The following is a 21,725-nucleotide window of genomic DNA, read 5'->3' as shown; positions in this document are numbered from 1 at the left end:
TTGTGGTGAGCCAAGATCGCATCATTGCACTCCAGCTTGGGCAACAAGAGCGAAACTCCATCTGAAAAAAATAAAAAATAAATCTTATGTCACATGATAAAGGAAACATGTTTTTAACAAAAGAAGGAAACACTCATGACAATTACAGTCCTGGTTTCTGCAGCTGGTCATGTGGTCGTAGCTGGTACTGATGACTACCTTCTTCTACTACCCTTCTGTATTCCCTTTGCCTTCAACAAGCACCTCAGTAGTTCGTGGTTTGTTCCTGGTGGAGTGACCCAAACCTTCATTCCTGAAGGGTCTGGGACATTTGTAGTCCTGCCTGGATTGTGCTGTTGTAATTTCCCATTGACCTTAGTCACTGGGCATGGTAATGCTAAGAGATGCCCTAATGAATCTCGTGTATTCCATGTATACTCTTCCTTACCTCAATTGTGCAGTAGTAGACTAATTTATTCTTGATAGTCCAGGTCAATCACCCTGGCCAACACTGTAACAGTACAATATATTGGATGCTGATTCAGAGCATACACAGCCTTCGGAGAACTTTTCCCCAACCATGCAAAGTACTATCACCTAGTTGGCATTGTAATTGTGACTTCAAAAGGCCATTCCACAGTTCTATCAATCCAGCTGCTTCAGGTTGATGGGGAATGTGGTGAGCCCACTGCTTTAGCCATAAAGTGAATGCCTTGGTCAGAGGCAATGCTGTGTGGAATACCTTGACAGTGGATAAGGAATTCCATGAGTCCACAGATGGTAGTCTTGGCAGAAGCATTGCTTGCAGGATAGGCAAACCCATATCTGGAGTAAATACTATTCCAGTGAGGATAGACCTCTGCCCTTTCCATGATGGAGGAGGTTCAATATAATCAGCCTGCCACAAGGTAGCTGGCTGATCACCCCAAGGAATGGTGCCATATTGAGGGCTCAGTGTTGGTCTCTGCTGCTGGCAAATTGGACTATGGCCACTTTGCTCATGAGCCCATTGAGTGATGACAGGGGTGGGTGGGGAAAGAGGCTGAGTCGTGTCCACAAAATGAGTTATCCTATCCACTTGATTATTAAAATCCTCCTCTGCTGAGGTCACTCGTTGGTGAGCACTCACATGAGATACAAATATCTTCACAGTTTTTGACCACTCAGTGAGGTCCATCCACATACCTCTTCCCCAAATTTCTTTGTCATCAATTTTCCAATCATGCTCCTTCCAAGTCCCTGACCATCCAGCCAAACCATTGGCTACGGCCCATGAATAAGTATATAATTGCATATCTGGCCATTTCTCCTTCCATGCAAAGTGCATAACTAGGTGCACTGCATGGAGTTCTGTCCACTGGGAAGATTTCCCTTCACTGCTGCTCTTTAGGGATGTCCTGGAAAGAGGCTGTAGTGGTGCAGCTGTCCACTTTTGGGTGGTACATGCATATTGGGCAGAACCATCTGTGAATCAGGCCCTAGTCTTCTCTTCCTCTATCAACTGATCATAGGGAACTTCCCATGAGGCCATTGGTGCTGGCAGGGGGAGAGAAGGCAGGGTGGCAAGAGTGGAGACCATGGGCATTTGAGCCACTTCCTCATGTAACATACTTGTGCCTTCAGGACACGCTGGAGCCCAATCACATATATACCACTTCCATTTGAAGATAGAATGTTGCTATGCATGATCGATGTTATGACTAGATGTGTCAGAGAGCACCCAGTTCATGATAGGCAGTTCAGGTCATATGGTGACTTGATGACCCATAGTCAAACATTCAGTTTCCACCAAAGCCCAGTAACAGACCAAGAGCTGTCTCTCAAAATGAGAGTAGTTATCTTCAGAAGATGGCAGGGCCTAGCTCCAAAATCCTGGGGGCCTTCGTTGTGATTCACCTATGGGGGCTTGCCAAAGGCTCTAAACAACATACCTATCTGCCATTGACACCTCAAGCACCGTTGGACCTGCTGGGTCACATAGCCCAGGTGGCAGAGCAGCTTACACAGCAGCCTGGACCTGTTGCATAGCCTTCTCCTGTTCTGGACCCTGCTCAAAACTGGCAGCCTTTCAGGTCACTCAATACATGGGCTGAAGTAACACACCTAAATGAGAAATGCGTTGCCTCCAAAATCCAAATAGGCCCACTAGGTACTGTGCCTCTTTTTGGTTGTAGGAGGGGCCAAATGCACTAACTTACCTTTCACCTTAGAAGGAATATCTCAACAGGCCCCACACCAGTGGAGTCCTAGAAATTTTACTGAGTTAGAAGATCCCTGAATTTTATTCAGTTTTATTTCCCATCTTCTAACACACAAATGTCTCACCAATAAGTCCAGTGTGTTTGCTACTTTTTGCTCACTGAATCCAATCAGCATAATGCCATCAATGTCATGGACTAGTGTGATATCTTCCAGAAGCTACAAGTGATCAAGGTCTCTTCGAATAAGATTATGACACAAAGAAGGGGAGTTGATATATGTCTGAGATAGGACAGTAAAGATATATTGCTGGCCTTGCCAGCTGAAGGCAAATTGCTTCTGGTGGGCCTTATGGACAGGAATGGAGAAAAAGGCACTTTTCCAAGTCAACGGCTATATACCAGGTACCAGGAGATGTGTTAATTTGCTCAAGCAATGAAACCACATTTGGTACAGCAGCTGCAATTGGAGTCACCACTTGGTTAAGCTTGTGATAATCCACTGTCATTCTCCAAGATCCACCTGTCTTCTGCACAGGCCAAATGGGAGAGTTCAACAGGATTGTGTTGGAAATCACCACCCCTGCATCTTTCATCTCATTGATGGTGTCACTAATCTCCTCAGTCCCTCCAGAGATGCAATATTGCAATATTGTTTTTGATTTACTATTATTCTATGTAGAGGCAGCTCTAATGGCTTCTATTTGGCCTTTCCCAGCATAATAGCCCTCACCCTAGCAGTCAGGGAGCCACTGTGGGGGTTCTGCTGACTGCTAAGTATGTTCTTGCCAATTATGCATTCTAGCACTGGGGAAATGGCCACGGGATGAGACTGGGGACCAACTGGATCCACTGTAAGTCAGACCAGAGATAAAACTGCATTAATTACCTGACCTCCATAAGCCTCTACTTTAACTGGAGAACCACAGTGATATTTTGGGTCCCCTGGAATCAATGTCATCTCAAAGGCAGTGCCCAGTAGTCCCAGAAATGTCTGATCATTTCCCTTTCCCCAGTGCACAGTTACCCTGGTAAAAGGCCAGAGGTCTCCTTGGGGAAGGATGGGAGAAAGATTCACTTCATAAATGGTCTCTAATGTAGTAGGCTCCTTCCTCAAGGGGACCTGGCCTCCCTTTCATTCGAGGGGTTCTGGGTCTGTAAACTGGCTCATGTCTGGAAATTGACTGAGGGGATGTGATTCTCTGTTTTTATAATTCAAATTAATCTTCTGTCCATTCGACCTAGAAGTTTTCTGCTTGTATAAATTAAGCAGTAATGCAGTAGGCTTCCTACCAATCTCACTTCTAGAAATACCATGATTAATTACCCAGTGCCAGAGTTCTACATGAGTCAGACCATTCTGATTGCAGCTTTGCCTCTGCTGTCCATTACAGTAGCTATGCCCACATTGCCTTTGATGGTTGAGTGCCTCCGCCTGGACCCTGCCACCTCGGGATCCAATTATTCCCATTGTATTTAAATTTTGCAGTTGAGTGACTGTAGTTTCCACTGTTGGATCTGACATACAGAAAACAATTACAGGGCTCTTCAAAGATGCAGGTGCTGTCCTCACAAATCTCCTTCACAAGGCATTGGTCAATTGTATATTTTCTGGACCCTCCCAGCTGGGATGAGTAGGTCTAAAGTGACTAATCCACTCTACCATCCCAATCTCCCTAAGCCTTTGGATCCCTTCCTCTACATTAAACCAAGGTAAATCAGGCATTTCTAGCTCACTCACAGTGTGCTATCTTGTAATCCATATTTCAGCTAACAAAGCAAATAAACTATTAGAACCTTTTTAACTTCCTCCCTAAGCTGCAACATTAAATGCAGAATGACTACTTAGTGTGCCCAAATAGATATATTCAGCCTGACCCAACTCTATGTTCCTTCCACCATTATCCCACATCCTTAATATCCATTCCCATGCCTATTCTCCAGATTCCTGCTCACAAAAATTAAAAAACTCAAGCAGTTCTTTTCGAGTGTAGTGCACCTCCTCATGGCTCACACTCTCAACCTCATCTCTAGGGGCCCTCCAAAACTTTAGTCTAGTTATAAGTCTAGAAGCAAACACGGGTTTTGGAGGTGGCTGCTAAGGAGAATCAGCATTATCTTGCCTGGCAGCTGCCTCAGTGGAGGCCATCACTGTTGCCTCAGGCAGTGCAGGGTTAATCTCCTCAGACAAAGGTAGAAAGGCTGATGGCAGCATGGGTTGGTGAGGGGATGTTGACACTACTGTGGATGGGGAAGCTGTTTCTTTCAGCAAAAAAAGATTCATCAGAGTTTACAAACTCAGTGTCCCCAGCTTCATCAGGGTTCTCCCACACATACTCATTCCAAGTTGCAGGGTCCCATTCTTTTCCAATCAACGTCTTCACTGTAACAGTAGACACCTGGAGAGGCTGTGCATGCACCTTTTGTTGCAGGTCAGCCAGTCTCGTGATAAGAGCTTATGTCTGGTTTTCCACAATTTCAGCTCTTTCTCTACAGGAGATAAGACTCTCACCCTGGGCAATCTTAGCAATTTGAGGCTCATTGTCTTCTGAAGCCGGGAGATAGAATAACTGAGTTCATCATTTTTTTCCTCACTTTTCCACTGAACTTAGAAGCAACCAACCTGCTTCATTATGTTCTTTGGTTCTCCATATATGGTCAAAGGTATTATATATAGAGTCACTAAACTCCTTGCCTCTCATGAGTGATGAATCAGGAATTTCAAATACATTTATTTTGGATAACTCTCTAAATAGTCCACACCAAAAACTATCAGTGTTCTCCCTACTATTAGAAGTACAGTCCTTAGCATTTTTGGGTCAAATGATATTAAGCAGCCAACTCCAGAAACCCCCAAACCAGTGAAAGCACTCCATCCTTAATATTCTGTTCCCCTAGAATCACTTCTGGCACGAAAATCTGTATTAGTCATGGTTCCATAGGGGAACAGAACTAATGGAATATGTATATATATATAAATCTGGATGGTACTCATCTAGATTAAGGGTGGGTGTGCCTTCCCCAGCCCACTGACTCAAAAGTTAATCTCCTTTGGCAACACCCTCAGAGTCACACCCAGGATCAATAACTTCAATTCAATCAAGTTGACGCTCAATATTAACCATTGTAATGAGATAAAAGTTTGGCACCAGATACAGTTCACAAAGACCTTGCTGATAAAACAGACTGTGGTAAAGAAGCCAGCTAAAACTCACCAAAACCAAGATGGCAACTTCTGGTAATCCTCACTGCTCATTATATGCTAATTAATTATAATTCATTAGCATGCTGAAAGACACTCCCATCATCTCCATAACAGTTTATAGATGCCATGGCAATATCAGGAAGTTACCCTATATGGTCTAAAGCAAGGAGGGACCCTCAATTCCTGGAACGGCACATCCCTTTTCAGGAAAACTTATGAATACTCAACCTCTTGTTTAGCATATAATCAAGAAGTAACCATAAAAATAGCCAACCCCAGCAGTACTTAGGGCTTCTCTGCCTACGTAGTAGCCATTCTTTATTCTTTTACTTTCTTAATAAACTTGCTTTCACTTTATGGATTTGCCTCTAATTCTTTCTTCCCCAATAGCCAAGAATCTCTCTTCTGGTCTGGATCTGGACCCCTTTCCAGTAACATATCTATACACACGCACACATACACAAACACACACATAAATATGTACATATATGTGTGTGTACATGTGTGTGTATATATATGTGTGTATATATATGGAGAGAGAAGGAGAGGTGGATTGAGACAAAGATATTTGCAAAAGCATTCATTCAGTAAAGTACTGTAGATATATATATATAAGGTGTTTAGCAAAAGTAAGTATAGTCAACCCTCTCTATCTGTCGGTTCTGCATGCATGTATTCAACCAACTATGCAATAAAATATTTAAAAATAATTAAATGACAAATAACAATACAATATTTAACATACGAATAAAAATACAGTATAACAAATATTTACATAACATTTACATTGTATAAGGTATTATAGGTAACCTACAGATCATTTGAAGTATACAGGAGGATATGTGTAGGTTTCATGCAAATACTACATTTTTTAATATAAGAGACTTGTGCATCTGTAAAATTTTTTGTATTTGCAGGAGTCCTGGAACCAACTCCCGAGGATACCAGGGAAACACTGTAGTGTGTGCGTGTGTGTGTGCGCGCATGTATGTGTGTGTGCATGTGTGTAGTTGCTCCCTACCTTTCTTTTACCATTTGAAGATGAACTATCATTAGAGAAATTAGGCTGTGTCCAAATTATATAACACAAAATGTTTTTCTTACTTTTTACATAGATAAGATTAAAAGGTTCATGAACTGGAAAAGAAGAAAAAAAGGTGTGCACATGAGTTAATGAGGAAAAGGCCTCTAACATTGCATGTGTTTCATGTCTTTTTTTAACATCACTGAGGGACTACCTTCTTGAGAAAACTAAATACAAATCTGGTGTTACTCTCCTGCTGGAGGCACAAACTATTTCTTTATCCTAGAAAAGGTACCTGTTCCCCTGAAAATTAATATGATTAGCCTGAAGACATAGTGAAAAATGACAACCACTTTATTAGGTTACTAAGATCATCTTTTCCTGTCTATTTAGAAAAACAAAGGTTTCAATAATTCAGAATTATAATCCACTAGTGATAAAAACAAATTAATCACTATTATCGTTAAATATACAATATTAGGGCCCACTGAGAGCCATCCCAGTAACCCTACCACCGCTGGTCTTCACTGGACACCATGAACCGCACTGTCCAAACCTTCTTCTCTCCTATCAACAGCGGCCAGCCCCCCAACTATGAGATGCTCAAGAGGAGCACGAGGTGGCTGTGCTGGGGGCGGCCTACAACCCTGCTCCCCCGACGTCCACCGTGATCCACATCCGCAACGAGACCTCCGTGCCCGACCATGTTGTCTGGTCCCTGTTCAACACTCTCTTCATGAACCCCTGCTGCCTGGGCTTCATAGCATTCGCCTACTCCGTGAAGTGTAGGCACAGGAAGATGGTTGGCGACCTGACTGGCGCCCAGGCCTATGCCTCCACTGCTAAGTGCCTGAACATCTGGGCCCTGATTTTGGGCATCCTCATGACCATTCTGCTCATCGTCATCCCAGTGTTGATCTTCCAAGCCTATCAATAGATCAGGAGGCATCATTGAGGCCAGGAGCTCTGCCCATGACCTGTATCTCATGTACTCCACCTTCCATTCCTTGCCCTGCCCCCGGAGCCGAGTCCTGTGTCAGCCCTTTATCCTCACACACTTTTCTACAATGGCAGTCAATAAAGTGCACGTGTTTCTGGTAAAATAAATAAATAAATAAATAAGTATAAATAAATATACAATATTACACACTTATGCTTATATGATGTCCACATTTCCAAAAATATTCAGTTGCATCTTCCTCTTTGCTCACTCATGTTTAAGTTTTTCATATAGCAAATTAAAAGGGAAAGATACAGGAAAAGAGAGAAAGAGGGAGTGCGAGCAAGTGAGCAGATCAAATGAAAAACTGTTGGATAAGTTTCTGCTATCCTAGATGATGTAATACAACCCGGAGGTGAGTCACAGGGCTTAGGTTTAACCTATTTCCTTCATACGTGATATAATTATTGGTGTTTTTTTCTTTTTCTTTTTCTTTTTCTTTTTTTTTTTTTTACCAATTTCTGCCCAGTGGCATAGACGAAAAGAGTAAAGAAAGTGGTGACTCCTGAATCTCAATAGAGTACTGGCACCACTTCCCTATTGTAATTCCCTATGAATTACTAAAAAAGAATGATAAGAGAATCAGAGAGAAGGTATAAATTTGAAATTTTGCCCTTTATGTCATGGTGATGTGACAACTAATATCTCTGCACAAATCAGCATCTGAGACTTTAAGTAAACAAACCAATATCTTTATGAGAAGGAGAGGAAAAACATTTTTCCTGCTTAGTCAAATGACAAATAAATGTAGCTAATTTATATTTCATCCATGATACAAATTTACAGACCTTTGGCTCTGAAAAAAATGTGCTTTTTACATTTCCATAGTGATAGTTAACCTCAGAACACTCTATGATGGTAATGTGATATTTTTTGAGAAAAGTAACATGAAAAATACATTTTTTTGGTCAATAGTCTTCAAAGATAGTATTCTTTACCTAATAGTGCTGCTTCTTTTTGCTTGTATCTTGGCCTTGGAGAATCAGAATTTATGTAAAATTGTCACGTTTCACCATTACCTTCATTTGTGCTTAAGTGCACACACACACACACACATTCACGAAAGATTGTGTTACTTTTCTTGCCAAAATAAGAATGACATCTTTGTTGAATTTTTCTTTATAAAGTTAAAATTGCAGTGCAATAGATACTGTTCCTAAATATGGCTTGCATTTTTCCAAGGGTCTTTTCTTTCAATTAAGGAAACATTGCTATAAGGTGAAAATATAAGACGCCCAGCCTAAAATCATGTATTTACATTATATATGCTTTATGTATCTCCAAACTTTTTAGTTATTAAAAAATTAATGTTCTTTTACATAGCGAATGGACACCGAGATATTCATGGGAACATTATTTAGATTAGCTAAGCAAACTTCTGAAAGAAAATTGAAAACCATGTTAATGTATAATCATGGAAAATTGATTAAATGATGCAATTTGTGGCTTATTCATAAACAGGCTCATAAAGTCATTTTAAAATATATTTAAAATGTTATTATTAGATCTGTTTACACTTTATATTAAGTTAAAAACTAGGATACCAAATTATATGTGCAAAATAGTCTCGGTCATGTTAAATATTTTGCATATAGACAGAAATTTGCCAAAAGTCAGTTAGTTGAGGTCACTGAGTGTGGTTGTTTAGATGGATTTAATTTTTAAAATACATTTTTTCAGCATTTTGTAATGTGCATATTTTGTTCTCATAATCAACTCTTTCTAAACTGCATCTTTTAAGCATATTTTAAAAAGCAATTTAACTGTACAGTTTTTACAAAATGTTACAAGTTAAATGATTAAGCACTTATAATTTTGAGAAGTTTGTACTGTAGAACACTCTGATAATTTTGTCAAATTAAGCTCTGTATTAGCAGAAAAGGGTGAAAGTGCAAAAACTCTCATAAGGATGATTTTAATTTCTACGACATTTTATGCTATGTTCTGACATGTTGTATTTCAGTCTTCCATTTTGATGAAACACCCTGTTGTTCTTTGCTTTTTCATCTAATCTCACCAGAAAAATAAAAAATAGTATAGCCTCTTTTTTTTAAATCACACTTGTTGTATATATTTGTCAGATGTAGAATTGTAAGTGCTTTAACTCTCTCCTATTAACCACTCTGAAATCCACTGCATCCAGGAATTAGGTTCAGTTAATAGCCTGCTGACACCTAAGGTAAAATTCAGTCATTGTGTATGCATGTCAAAATCTATTAAAGCAACTGAATGAAGAGCTTACACTACAAAGCTTAATTAAACACATAGATTTTCACCTTGCTTATTTTAAAAGTATGACTTTATCTAAATGATGGAAAAAGAGTTTCCATTGAAATTATCTTTTACATTATCTCCAATACATATTAGAGAATTTTCCTGTGGTCTGCAGCTATACCATTTATTATATTGATGCTTATGAAAAGATTCTTTTTTTAACTATATTCACCTTACATTTGGGTCGAAATTCATGGTAATTTGAAACCTACAAATAACTGTAAATGACTCTCTTTTGCCAAGTACTCAGCAACATTTGTATGAACACAGAAATGAGCTTTGATACTGAGCAAATTGAACTTGGAAAGGTAGTTTAGGTAATTTGTTTCATTGATGTCTCATGACAACCATTATGAGTACTCAGCATAATCAAGTTCCTGTTTTATAGTATAGCCATGAAAAAGTCAACAGAAAATTGAGATTAAACAAATTTTGGGGCACTGCTTACTTTCATGTGCTAGTCTGTTAGTAAACGTTTATTTCATGAATATGCATTGTGTGCATACTACATACCATTGTAGGTGCTAGCTGAAGTAATCTAAAGTACACAATGGTTCTGTCCTCCCAGTGTTTATCATTGAATGCCAGCGACAGGCAAGTAAGTCATTCGCAAACACTGAACTAAATTTAATGACGAAGGAACTATAGGCTTTTATGTTAGCACATCAGGGGAGATCTTGGCATAGACTTTATGAAAATGGAAAGGTATCCTTGAGGACATTATGTCTATTTTTAATCATACAGAATATGTAAGCTTGGCCAATAGTTATGAATGGGAGGATGGAACAATAGTCAAAAAATTTCTGTCAGAGGAAAGAGCATATATAAAGAGAGAGAAAAGCATTTTGTGGGATTCAAAACAGATAGAAATGGCCAAGATGCAGAGTGAAAGGGAAATAGTAAGAATTTAGTCATCATTTAAAAATATATTTTATATTGTATGATGTTTAAGTTATATAATATTTGAAAATTTAATATTTTAACATCTGCAAAGTTACTTTCCAAAATACACTATTCAAGTATCTAAATTTTTTTGTTAAATGCTAGGCAAAATGCTGTACTACTTCTTTTGCTTGTAAAATGATTGAAGTCAGGGAAGGTATCTCCCTGCCTTAGTCAGTTTGGGCTGCTAGAGCAGAATACCATAAATTAAGTGTTTTAAACTTCAACCATTTCTGTCTCACAGTTTTGGAGTCTGGGGATTCCAAAATCATGGTGTCAACAGTTTTAGTGCCTGGTGACATCATGTCTCCTGGTTTGCAGATGGCCTTCCTCTTGTATCTTCACATGTTGGAGAGCAGAAAGAGAGCAAGCTCTTTTTCTTCGAACAGAAGAAAAGAGACTTCAAACAGAAGTCTCTTTTTTAAAAAGGCACTGTATTAGATCATTCTTGCACTACTATTAAGAAATACATGAGACTAAGTAATTTATAAAGAAATAAGGTTTAATTGGCTCACGGTTTTGCAGGCTGTACAGGAAGCGTGCTGCTAGAATCTGCTTAGCTCCTGAGAAGGCCTCAGGAAACTTACAATCATGGTGGAAGGCAAAAGAGGAGCTGGCACTTCGCATGGCCAGAGTAGGAGAGTGAGAGTGGGGAGGAGCCACAAACTTTTAAACAACCAAAGCTAGTGAGAATTCTATCGGGGGAACAGTTCTAGAGGCATGGTGCTAAATCATTAGAAACTGCCCCCATGATCCGGTGACCTCACACTAGGCCCCACCTCCAGCACTGGTGATTACGATTCAACATGAGATTTGGGTGGGAACACAGATCCAAACCAGACCAGGCACCAATTTCATTCTTGAGGACATCATCTTCACGATTTAATTATCTCCCAATGAGCTGCCTTCAAATACCATAATCTTGGGTGTTAGGGTTTCAACATATAAATCTTCAGAGGATAATCTGAAAATTTCTCACAGTTTTGGAATCTGGGATGTCCAAAATCATGGTGTCAACAGTTTTAGTACCTGGTGACATCAGGTCTCCTGGTCTGCAGATGGCCTTCCTCTTGTATCAGCCCATAATTCCTCCACTTGTCAAAGACAATTATGCCTAGTAAATATCAAAACCAGAGTTTGAAACCAGATTATCTGAGTAAACTGGTTATTATTTATTAAGATGTCCACTTCTGTCAAAAACAAAGCAAAACTAAACAAAACACACAGATAACTATTCATATTTAATTTATATTGAAAACTAAGTATCTTTGCTTTGATTTAAATTACCTAATCATAACACTAGAACGTTAAAGTTTTAACTCACTTTATTTTTATAACTGCTCCCAACTTGACTTTCAAAGCTGTAAATTCCCTGTGGAATTATAAAATTTATTTTTGCCAAGTTAAAGTCTTTAGTTGCTTCTAATTTAAATCACAGTGTCCTTTGGTCAACATAGAAATCCAAGTTTCATAAACTTTTCTTTTGCCTTCCTTATTTTCAGAGTGAAACCTAGGTTTACAAAGCTTACTTATAAACCTGACATCTGCAGCAATTTTTCTAAATTATACAGCATTACATTGGTCTGTTTGTTTGTGCTGTTGTGGAGTATAGTTTATTTTATTTGATGTTTTGTTGTCAAACCCTGACTCTACTTGACCCCATAGTTGACGAACAAGTTTCCATCATGACCTCTAGTATCCCTAATCACTAGGCCTGTATTTCTTTATTTTATTTTTATTAGATTTTTTTTTTTATTTTTTGGTATGTGGCATCTCAATTACTCTTCCTAAAATTTTAAAAAGCTCCTTCTCATTTCTTGGACGATGGGCCTCTCTAAAACCTCCCTCAACCCTATATAGGTAGACAGTTCACTCCTTTCTTATTTCTGGAATATCATAAGGAACATGAATTTCTGCTAAATGGTTTACTGTATACCTTTCCTACCACCTGGCAAATGAGTTAAATTCACCCTGGACTTTGGATTCACCACAAATTACTCCAAATTCTGTTGTTTCCAAATCACTTTGGGAATAAGACCTGAGGAACTACAAAGACTGGAAAGTCCCTATTAGTGAATAAATTTTCTTTTTTTTTAATTCCTTTGCTTAAATCTTAGTTCAAAGTTCAGAAATAGTACATATTTCCTGTCTGTTTGAAGTTTAAAAGACTTTTAAAAATAATCTTGGCCGGGTGCAGTGGCTGACGCCTGTAATCCCAGCACTTTGGGAGGCCGAGGCAGGCGGATCAAGAGGTCAAGAGATGGAGACCATCCTGGCTAACACGGTGAAACTCCGTCTCTACTAAAAATAGAAAAAAATTAGCTGGGCGCGGTGGCGGGAGCCTGTGGTTTCAGCTACTGGGGAGGCTGAGGCAGGAGAATGGCGAGAACCCGGGAGGCAGAGCTTGCAGTGAGCCGAGATTGCGCCACTGCACTCCAGCCTCGGCGACAGAGTGAGACTCCATCTGAAAAAAAAAATAAATAAATAATTTAAAAAAAATGTTATGCAATCAGGAACACATTCTCAATCTGTGTCTTAATCATATTCTACATTTTCCAGAGTTTGTGGTCTTGCTACTCCAAACCAATATTGCTAAAATTTAAAACACATTTTTTTTCTTTCTCAAGCATCTGGTTCTTTAAAATAGAAACACTAGCTTTTGTAGACTCTGTATTTGCAGATATTAAAAAAATCAACTTATATATTCAAGTGACTTTGTTGATTTGTATCTGACCAGCATCACAAAGAAATGAATACCAGTGAATTATTAAGTGTAAAAATGAGAATAACGGTAAAAATGCAGAAATATATATATATATAACTTCATATAATGAATAGTAGCACAAGTTCAAAAATTTGTTTTTTTCTATATGTTGATGACTAGTTAGATACATTACATTAGGCTATGCATATTTTTTAAACATTTTGCATAAAAAATAACTCGAATAAATAGACAGTTAGACCTAAATATGACCCAATAAAACTCAATGCTAAAAGTGGATAGGCAACATTTAGGTTAGAGTAAAAACATAATGAAACCTAAATTAATAGTCAAAAACTGGAAAAACAATTAAAATTGAGTCTGTTTCATTTGCTGATAAATTTCTTTTATTTCTTTTTTTCTCTTTAAAATCCCTATATCGATTAAAGGCTGCTAGGAATTCTAGGAAGAGATGAAATATTCAACTAATAGGTCTGCATTTAAATGTTCTTTAATTATTAAGTCCATTTGCTTTATAACTTTCAGATACAATATAATTTGAGCTAGTGTGATTTTGGGTTTTAACTAATAGAAACCTAAAGGGTCTGAAACAGACCATTACTGGCAAGGATTCAGTGGTCTATCGGTATCAGAGTCAGTATCTCTGTAATGTTCATAGCCTGTCTTTGTCAGCTGTCACCTCATGGTTACAGAATATTGTGTTCTAGAAGTCACATTTATATTCAAGGCAGAAAAAAAGCAGAAAGAGATCTTGTTCTAGGTATGGCTCAACTGTAATAATCAAAGGAGAAAGTTTCTAGAGCATCTTTCTTTCCAGCAGATTACTGCTTAAATTTAACAAAGTTTAGACCAGAACTAGGTCACACGGCCATTTCTAGCTGCTATCATGGTGGAAAAAATAGAAACATTATTGTCATAATGGACCTAATTTTATCATAATCCCCTGCTTGGGGCTAGAAGCATTTTGTCAGGGTTCTGTTAAACTAAAAATTAGGGGAGAATGGGCATGAAGCCAAAAACAGAGTCTGACACAAGACTATCAAGACTATCATTTGATTCTGACTGTAAATTTGAAATAAAATTTCTCTTCTAATTATATAAATTGATGTGTTATGTCCTGTTATATAAATGAGAATGATATGATTTTGCTGTGTCCCCACCCAAATTTCATCTTGAATTGTAGCTCCCATAATTCCCACGTGTTGTGGGAAGGATCTGGTGAGAGATAATTGAATCATGAGGGTGGTTTCCCCCACACTGTTCTCGGGATAGTGAATAAGTCTCACGAGATCTGATGGTTTTGTAAGGGAAAACCCCTTTTGCTTGGCCTGCATTCTCTCTTGTCTGCTGCCATGTAAGGTATGAGTTTCGCCTTCTGCCATGACTGTGAGGCCTCCCCATCTATGTGGAATTGTGAGTCCTTTCTCTTTTTCTTTATAAATTACCCAGTCTCAGCTATGCCTTTATCAGCAGCATAAGAACAGACTAATACAGTAAATTGGTACCAGGCTGTGGGGCACAAGCTGTAAAGATGTCTGAAAATGTAGAAGCAACTTTGGAACTGGGTAACATGCAGAGGTTTGAACAGTTTGGAGGGCCCTGAGAAAGGAAAAAATGATGTGGGAAAGTTTGGACTTCCTAGAGTCTTGGAGAGCTCAGAAGATAGAAAGATGTAAGAAAATTTGCAACTTCCTTGAGATTTGTTGAACGGCTTTGATCAAAATGCTGATAATGATATGGACAATGAAATCCAGGCTGCAGTGGTGTCAGGTGGAGGTGAGGAATTTGTTGGGAACTGGAGTAAAAGTGACACTTGCTATATTTTAGCAAAGAGACTGGTGATATTTTGCCCCTGCCCTAGAGATATGTGGAACTTTGAACTTGAGATAGATGATTTGGGGTATCCAGTGGAAGAAATTTCTAAGCAGCAAAGCATTCAAGAGGAAACAAAGTATAAATGTTCGGAAAATTTGCAGCCTAAAGATGCGATAGAAAGAAAAAACCCATTTACTGAGGAGAAATTCAAACTGGCCATGGAGATTTGCATAAGTAATGAGGAGCCAAATATTAATCACCAAGACAATGGGGAAAATGTCTCTAGAGCATGTCAGGAGTCTTCAAGGCAGCCCCTCCCATCACATGCTCAGAGGCCTAAGAAGAAAAAATGGTTTCTTGGTCTGGGCCCAGGGCTCCCCTGCTGTGTGCAGCTTAGAGACTTGGTGCCCTGCATCCCAGATGCTCCAGCCATGGCTAAAAGGGGCCAAGGTACAGCTTGGACCATGGCTTCAGAGGGTGCAAGCCCCAAGCCTTGGCAGCTTCCACGTAGTGTTGAGCTTGAGAGTGAACAGAAGTCAAAAATTGAGGTTTGGGAACCTCCATGTAGATTTCAGAGGATGTATGGAAATGCCTGGATACCTGGGCAGAAGTTTGCTGCAGGAGCGTGGCCCTTATTGAGAACCTCTTCTAGAGCAGTGCGGAAGGGAAATGTGGGGTTGGAGCCCTGACACAGAGTCCCTACTGGGGCATTGCCCAGTGGAGCTCTGAGAAGAAGGCCACCATCCTCTAGGCCACAGAAAACGGTAGATCCACCAACATCTGGCACCGTGCACCTAGATAAACCACAGACACTCAATGCCAGCCCATGAAATCAGCCAGGAGAAGGGCTATACATTCCCAAGGCACAGGGGCAGAGCTTCCCAAAGCTGTAGGAGCCCACCTCTTGTATCAGTGCACCCTGGATGTGAGACATGGAGTCAATGGAGATCATTTAGGAGTTTTAAGATTTGACTGCGCCACTGCATTTTGGACTTGCAGGGGGCCTTTAACCTTTTCATCTTGGTGAATTTCTCCCATTTTGAATAAGTGTGTTTATTCAATGCCATTACCCCCAGTGTATCTAGGAAGTAACTAACTTACTTTTGATTTTACAGGCTCATCGGCAGAAAGGACTTCGCTTGTCTCAAATGAGTCTTTGGGTTGTGGACTATTGAGTTAATGCTGAAATGAGTTAAAACTTTGGTGGACGGTTGGGAAGGCATGATTGGTTTTGAAATAATAGGACATGAGATTCAGGAGAGGCTGGGGCAAAATGGTATGGTTTGGCTGTGTCCCCACCCAAATCTCATCTTGAATTATAGCTCCCATAATCCCCTTGTGTTGTGGGAGAGACCTGGTGGAAGATAATTGAATTATGGAGGTGGTTTCTCTCCTACAGCTCTCGTGGTAAGAGAGCTGATGGTTTTATAAGGGGAAACCCCTTTTGCTTGGCCTCTCATTCTCTCTTGTCTGCTGCCATGTAAGATGTGTGTTTCACCTTCCGCCATGATTGTGAGGCCTTCCCAGCTATGTGGAACTGTGAGTCCATTAAACCTCTTTGTCTTTATAAATTACCCATTCTCAGGTATGTCTTTATCAGCAGCATGAGAATAAACTAATACAGAGAGATATAACATAAAGTCATATATATTTTTTGAAACATCAAATTCAGTGCCTAAGTATCACTTACTCAATCCAAAGAGTCAGTCTTTTTTACCTGTGGATGACAACTTAGAAACCCAGAAGTTTTAAAAATCAGCCAATGAGCCGTGTTTGCCACCAAAGATCCACTGGCATTAGCAAACGACACTACCATCTAAAACTGGCTTTCAAATAAAATAAAAACAGTGCTGTTCACTACAAGAAGTATTATAGTTTTCAATGCCTTGATTGTTACAGCAGCATATCCTGCAGTAGTAGCTGCAGTCTTTATGTGTGTTGTAGTAGAAGAACATAAGACACTCTTTAAGTGTTATCCTCAACCAGTGACATGTTAAAACATAAACCATTCCAGTAACCCTATCATCAAATACAGAAGTAATTGTCTTATGCTAGTAAAGTTGTCCATGTTTTCAAGAACAGTGTTTTATAAAATGTTTCTGAAGGGCCACCGGCATTAAGAATTTAGAATTCAGTCACAGAATGTCTGTGTATGGAATTTTACATTTTTAGTGAACACACCAGGGGATTCTCATGCACTCTGAAATCAGAGAACCACTCTTCTAGAGTGTAGCAGATTAAATAGTGGCTGGACTTCAAAACGTGTGTTCAGGCAGAACCTTGACAAATGACATTATTTGAAGTAAGAAGTCTTTACAGATGCCATTAAGGTTAGGGTCTTGAGATGAGATATGCTGAGTTAGGATGTGCCTGGAATCCCATGGCTGGTGTTTTTATAAGTGACAGAGAAGGAAAAGACAGACACAGAGAGAAGAAAGACATATGAAGATAGAGGCAGAGATTGAAGTTATCAAGTGTGTAAGCCAAGGAATGTCAAGAATTGCCAGGAGCCCTCAGAAGCTTGGATAAAATGATGAAACAGATTCTAAGAGAATATGTTTCTGTGGTTTTAAGCTGTGAAGTCTGTGGCAATTTGTTATGGCATCCTTAGGTAGCTAATACATATGGTAATGTTTGCTATCTTAAGTCATTGGCTTTTCAAACTTGAGCAATGGAATAACCTACATAATTCGTTAATTTCTTTTTCTTTCTTTCTTTCTTTTTTTTTGTTTTTTTAGACAGAGTTTTGCTCTTGTTGCCCAGGCTGGTATGCAACGGTGTGATCTTGGCTCACCACAACCCCTGCCTCCCAGGTTCAAGTGATTCTCCTGCTGCAGCCTCCCGAGTAGTTGGGGTTACAGACATGCATGACCACGCCCGGCTAATTTTTTGTATTTTTAGTAGAGATGAGGTTTCTCCATGTTGGTCAGGCTGGTCTCAAACTCCTGACCTCAGGTGATCCGCCTGCCTCGGCCTCCCAAAGTGCTGGGATTACAGGCGTGAGCCACCAAGCCCAGCTGGGTTAATTTCTAAATTAGAAGCATCTCTGATGGACCCCTCATGGGACTACCTGAAGTCTCGAACTACATCACAGCTCAACTTCTCCCTTTTGTCAGTCTTCTAATGTCTTACTGGTACTGTTCCTGAGAGCATTCCTAAATATACCATGTGTGATTTTTGGAAGTTGGTAGCAGTCTGGTTTCTAGAAAGCAGACCCTAAAATGATACCTTACAGCTAAATCACCTACAGGCAAGCAGGAAATGAGGATCCCATCACAGGTGAAAGGTAGAGTACCACATCCCACTGGCTTGCTGTTGGACTACAATTATTAAATTTTCAACAATGCTGATGCAAAATGAGAAGGGCTACTGTGGAAAGGATTGAACTGGCAGATGTATTTTCTCAGACTTTGAAAGGTGGAGGAGGTGATTATTATGAGACTATTTCCTGGGAAATAGTGAATGGCTTTGCTGATTGATCAGGACTTGGGAGAAGAAAGATTAAACACTTTGGGACAAGGAGATCTGGTAAAGAGGCAAGCAGATGGAGTTATGAGAGAGATATGACTTTTATATGGTGCTGTATCCCTAATTAGGTAGACTACATATGTCTGGAATCAAGGTGTTCCAATTACAATAGCCCTTAGTAGCCTCACTTCAGTGACTTATCTAAATAATTTGAGTGTCCTGACCCTAAAACTGCAGTCCTAGATCTTGTGATTCTCAGAGGTTGAATATTTGCGGAAGGCTGACTAAACTTAACCTACGGCTGCCACGTGGCCCTTTGGGGTTCGTTGTGCATACGTCAAAGCCAATAAAATGAGGTATGCTGTCAAGAATAATTGTTTTTGGTAATCAGGAATAGGTAGGGTTGGTCTGATACAATAGAGGCAGAGAAGACAGTGTTTGCCAAATTAATCCCCTGGAGCATCTAGTTGACTTGCTCTGCCCAATTTTGATGGTATGTGAGCAAGCACAACATCAAAGATCTCAGAAGGACATGAAAAATCAAAGGGCTCAAACCTCTCAGGTATGCAAATCTGGGTCACCTTGATAGGTAAGCTACCCAAATCAGCCAGGATTCTAGGCAACAATGAAACAAATTTAAAATATGTATCAGAAGGAGGCAAACAATAATTTAAAAAATAGTTGCAGCTGTGAAATTAGCTGTGGCTATATGAACTTATTTTTTTCCCCATTAACCTTCCTCTTATAAGTTGTCCAGAAACGATACCAGCCAGAGTCTTGGAGAGTATGTTCCCAAATAGAGTAAACATACCATGCAAAGCACATGGATTCTAACTAGTCAGGGGATGGTATGCAGTGGATGCTGTAGCTTTGCCCTAGATTCACATTCAATCCTGGAAGGCAGCTCACAGGTGAGACTCTCAAGGAACTCCCTCATTGAAAGGCTTCTGTCATAGTTAAAACTTCTCTTAGGGCCAGCCCACTTCCCAAAATTGGTCCTCACAGAGGTTCGAAGACCCAATCTTCTTGTCCCAATTTGGGATATCTCTGAAGTGCCATCAGCTAAGGTCTGTGTTGCAGGTGCATTGTAGTTCAAATTCTTCCTCTGCCTCATCCTGCTTCTCTCACTCATAGGTATTCTAGATAAGGCATAACAGAAATTATCAATGTGTACCTTTTAATTATACAATGACTTTACTTAAGACCTGAATATCTTTTAAACTTTTTCTTTCCTGAAAATTTCTTATCCTTTTAAAAAGTATTTTCATTTACTCTCAGGTATACACATACCTAGTTTGAAGAAACTGAAATACTCCACCAACTGTTCAAAGCTCTTTAAATTTTCAATTCTTATTATAACTCATATTTTGAGAAACAAATCAATAGAACACTTATATTAAAGATAGAATTAGTCCTGAAAAAGAATTTATGATTTTAGATGCTTTATCAGATGTGACACTTTATGTACTTGCCTATGCCTTCCATTAAATGTCAGACATTTTAATTTTATTCAGTTTACATCCACCTATCACAACACCCGCCTTCTAATAATTAGTCAATATCCATTCAAAAATTAATATATGAAAAACGATGTACATAAGAAATATGCATGCTAATGAACAAGATTATGTTTGAAGTAAAATTACCAGTGAAAAAAATCCAAATATGGTAAGATTCCAGGAACCTGTTTTTATAGTCCAAATTCTTTGTTCTTGCTTTTAGAGAAAGTGTAAGTTTGTTTCCAAATCAGGCATCAGGGTGATATTAAGTATGACTGGAATCTCACTAGGCAGATGTGCAGTCACTGTAAATGCTGATAATGTTCCTGTTTAGTACAGAACGTTTATAATTTTTCATGTAATCAATGACAACCTGTGACAGATTTCTTCCAAATAAAGGTCAAATTTCATATTAGTCTGTCATAATTGATCTTTACACAAAAGTACAAAAGTTCCAAGAATTTCTGTAGAAATATGATTTAGTTCTGTTTCTTTTTCAAATGCAGAATATTTTCTACATATAGTTTAAAAATTTGATGCTCTTATTCTTTCAACATCAACGCAACACCTTCTCAAAATAAGTTATTTTTGTAAAAATTGTTCAGGGATGCCTTATAATTTATGTGCTATTTTAATGAAGATGTCTAAGGTTTTTGGAGAATTAGCATAACGTGAATTAAGTCAGTCAACCCTGGAACTAAAGATGATAGTTATCTTCAGCATTGTAGTAAATGATTATAGATCATCTGCGGCAATTGTTTTCAACAAGAGGTAATTTTTCCCTCAAGGGAAATTTTGACAATGTCTAGAGACATAGTTCGCTTGTTATGACTAGGAGGATGCTATTAACATTTAGTGAGTGGAGGCCAGGGATCCTGCTAAACATCTCATAATGCACAGGAGAGGCCCCCAAAACAAAGAATTATTGGGCCTGAAATGGTAACAGCATACTGACTGAGAAGCCCTTATCTAAAATAATCTCAGTATTTTAGGCAACATTCGGATACACTTTTTGGAGAAACATTTTAGTTTTCAAATGCTTCAAAGATGGATTCTACAACTTCAGAAACCAGAATGTTATTATATTGCCTTCTTAATAACAAAGAATTTGGGCAGTACATAAATTCTCCATAATTGTTTTAGAAAAGAGTTTAATTGAAATGAGTTTATGATTTCAGAGTTATTTAAATATGTTATTTATTTCGAGAAGAAAAATAAATGTAAGCATAAATATAAATGTAAATGATCTAGCTGGTAATTTGGGAAACTATTTTTGTTTTGTCTTCTGATAATTTACGCAGATTTAAAAAGACATCACCTGCCCAGATCTTTTCAACCTGTAAAAAAAGAGAAAACTGGCATTTCTAGGGCATGTTTAATCTTATCATTGACTGTTTTCTTTAAAATTAATATTGTAACTAAATTCTACTCTTCCTATGTTAGGCTCACTTACTTTATACTTCTATTCATTTCTTGTCTGGCCTATATTCAGATTTTTCAAATAATTTATAGAATTTTTATTTCATTTTACTAATTTGCTATGTATACATTATTATTTTTAAAGTTATTTTAGATATTAAACCATTTAATTTTTACTCA

General features: G+C 38.7%; 1 long non-coding RNA gene and 1 pseudogene across 1 annotated transcript in view; both read left to right on the top strand.

The window, feature by feature from the left end:
* Positions 1-21,725, top strand: part of LOC129533048 (uncharacterized) — a 157,353-nt gene that overhangs the window by 92,313 nt on the left and 43,315 nt on the right. The window lies entirely within an intron of this gene.
* On the top strand, positions 6,924-7,394 carry LOC101154290 (interferon-induced transmembrane protein 3-like; annotated as a pseudogene).

The sequence above is a fragment of the Gorilla gorilla genome, chromosome 3, assembly GCF_029281585.2.
Source record: "Gorilla gorilla gorilla isolate KB3781 chromosome 3, NHGRI_mGorGor1-v2.1_pri, whole genome shotgun sequence".
In the NCBI taxonomy this organism is placed as follows: domain Eukaryota; kingdom Metazoa; phylum Chordata; class Mammalia; order Primates; family Hominidae; genus Gorilla; species Gorilla gorilla.
This window is presented reverse-complemented; position numbering and strand designations above follow the sequence as displayed.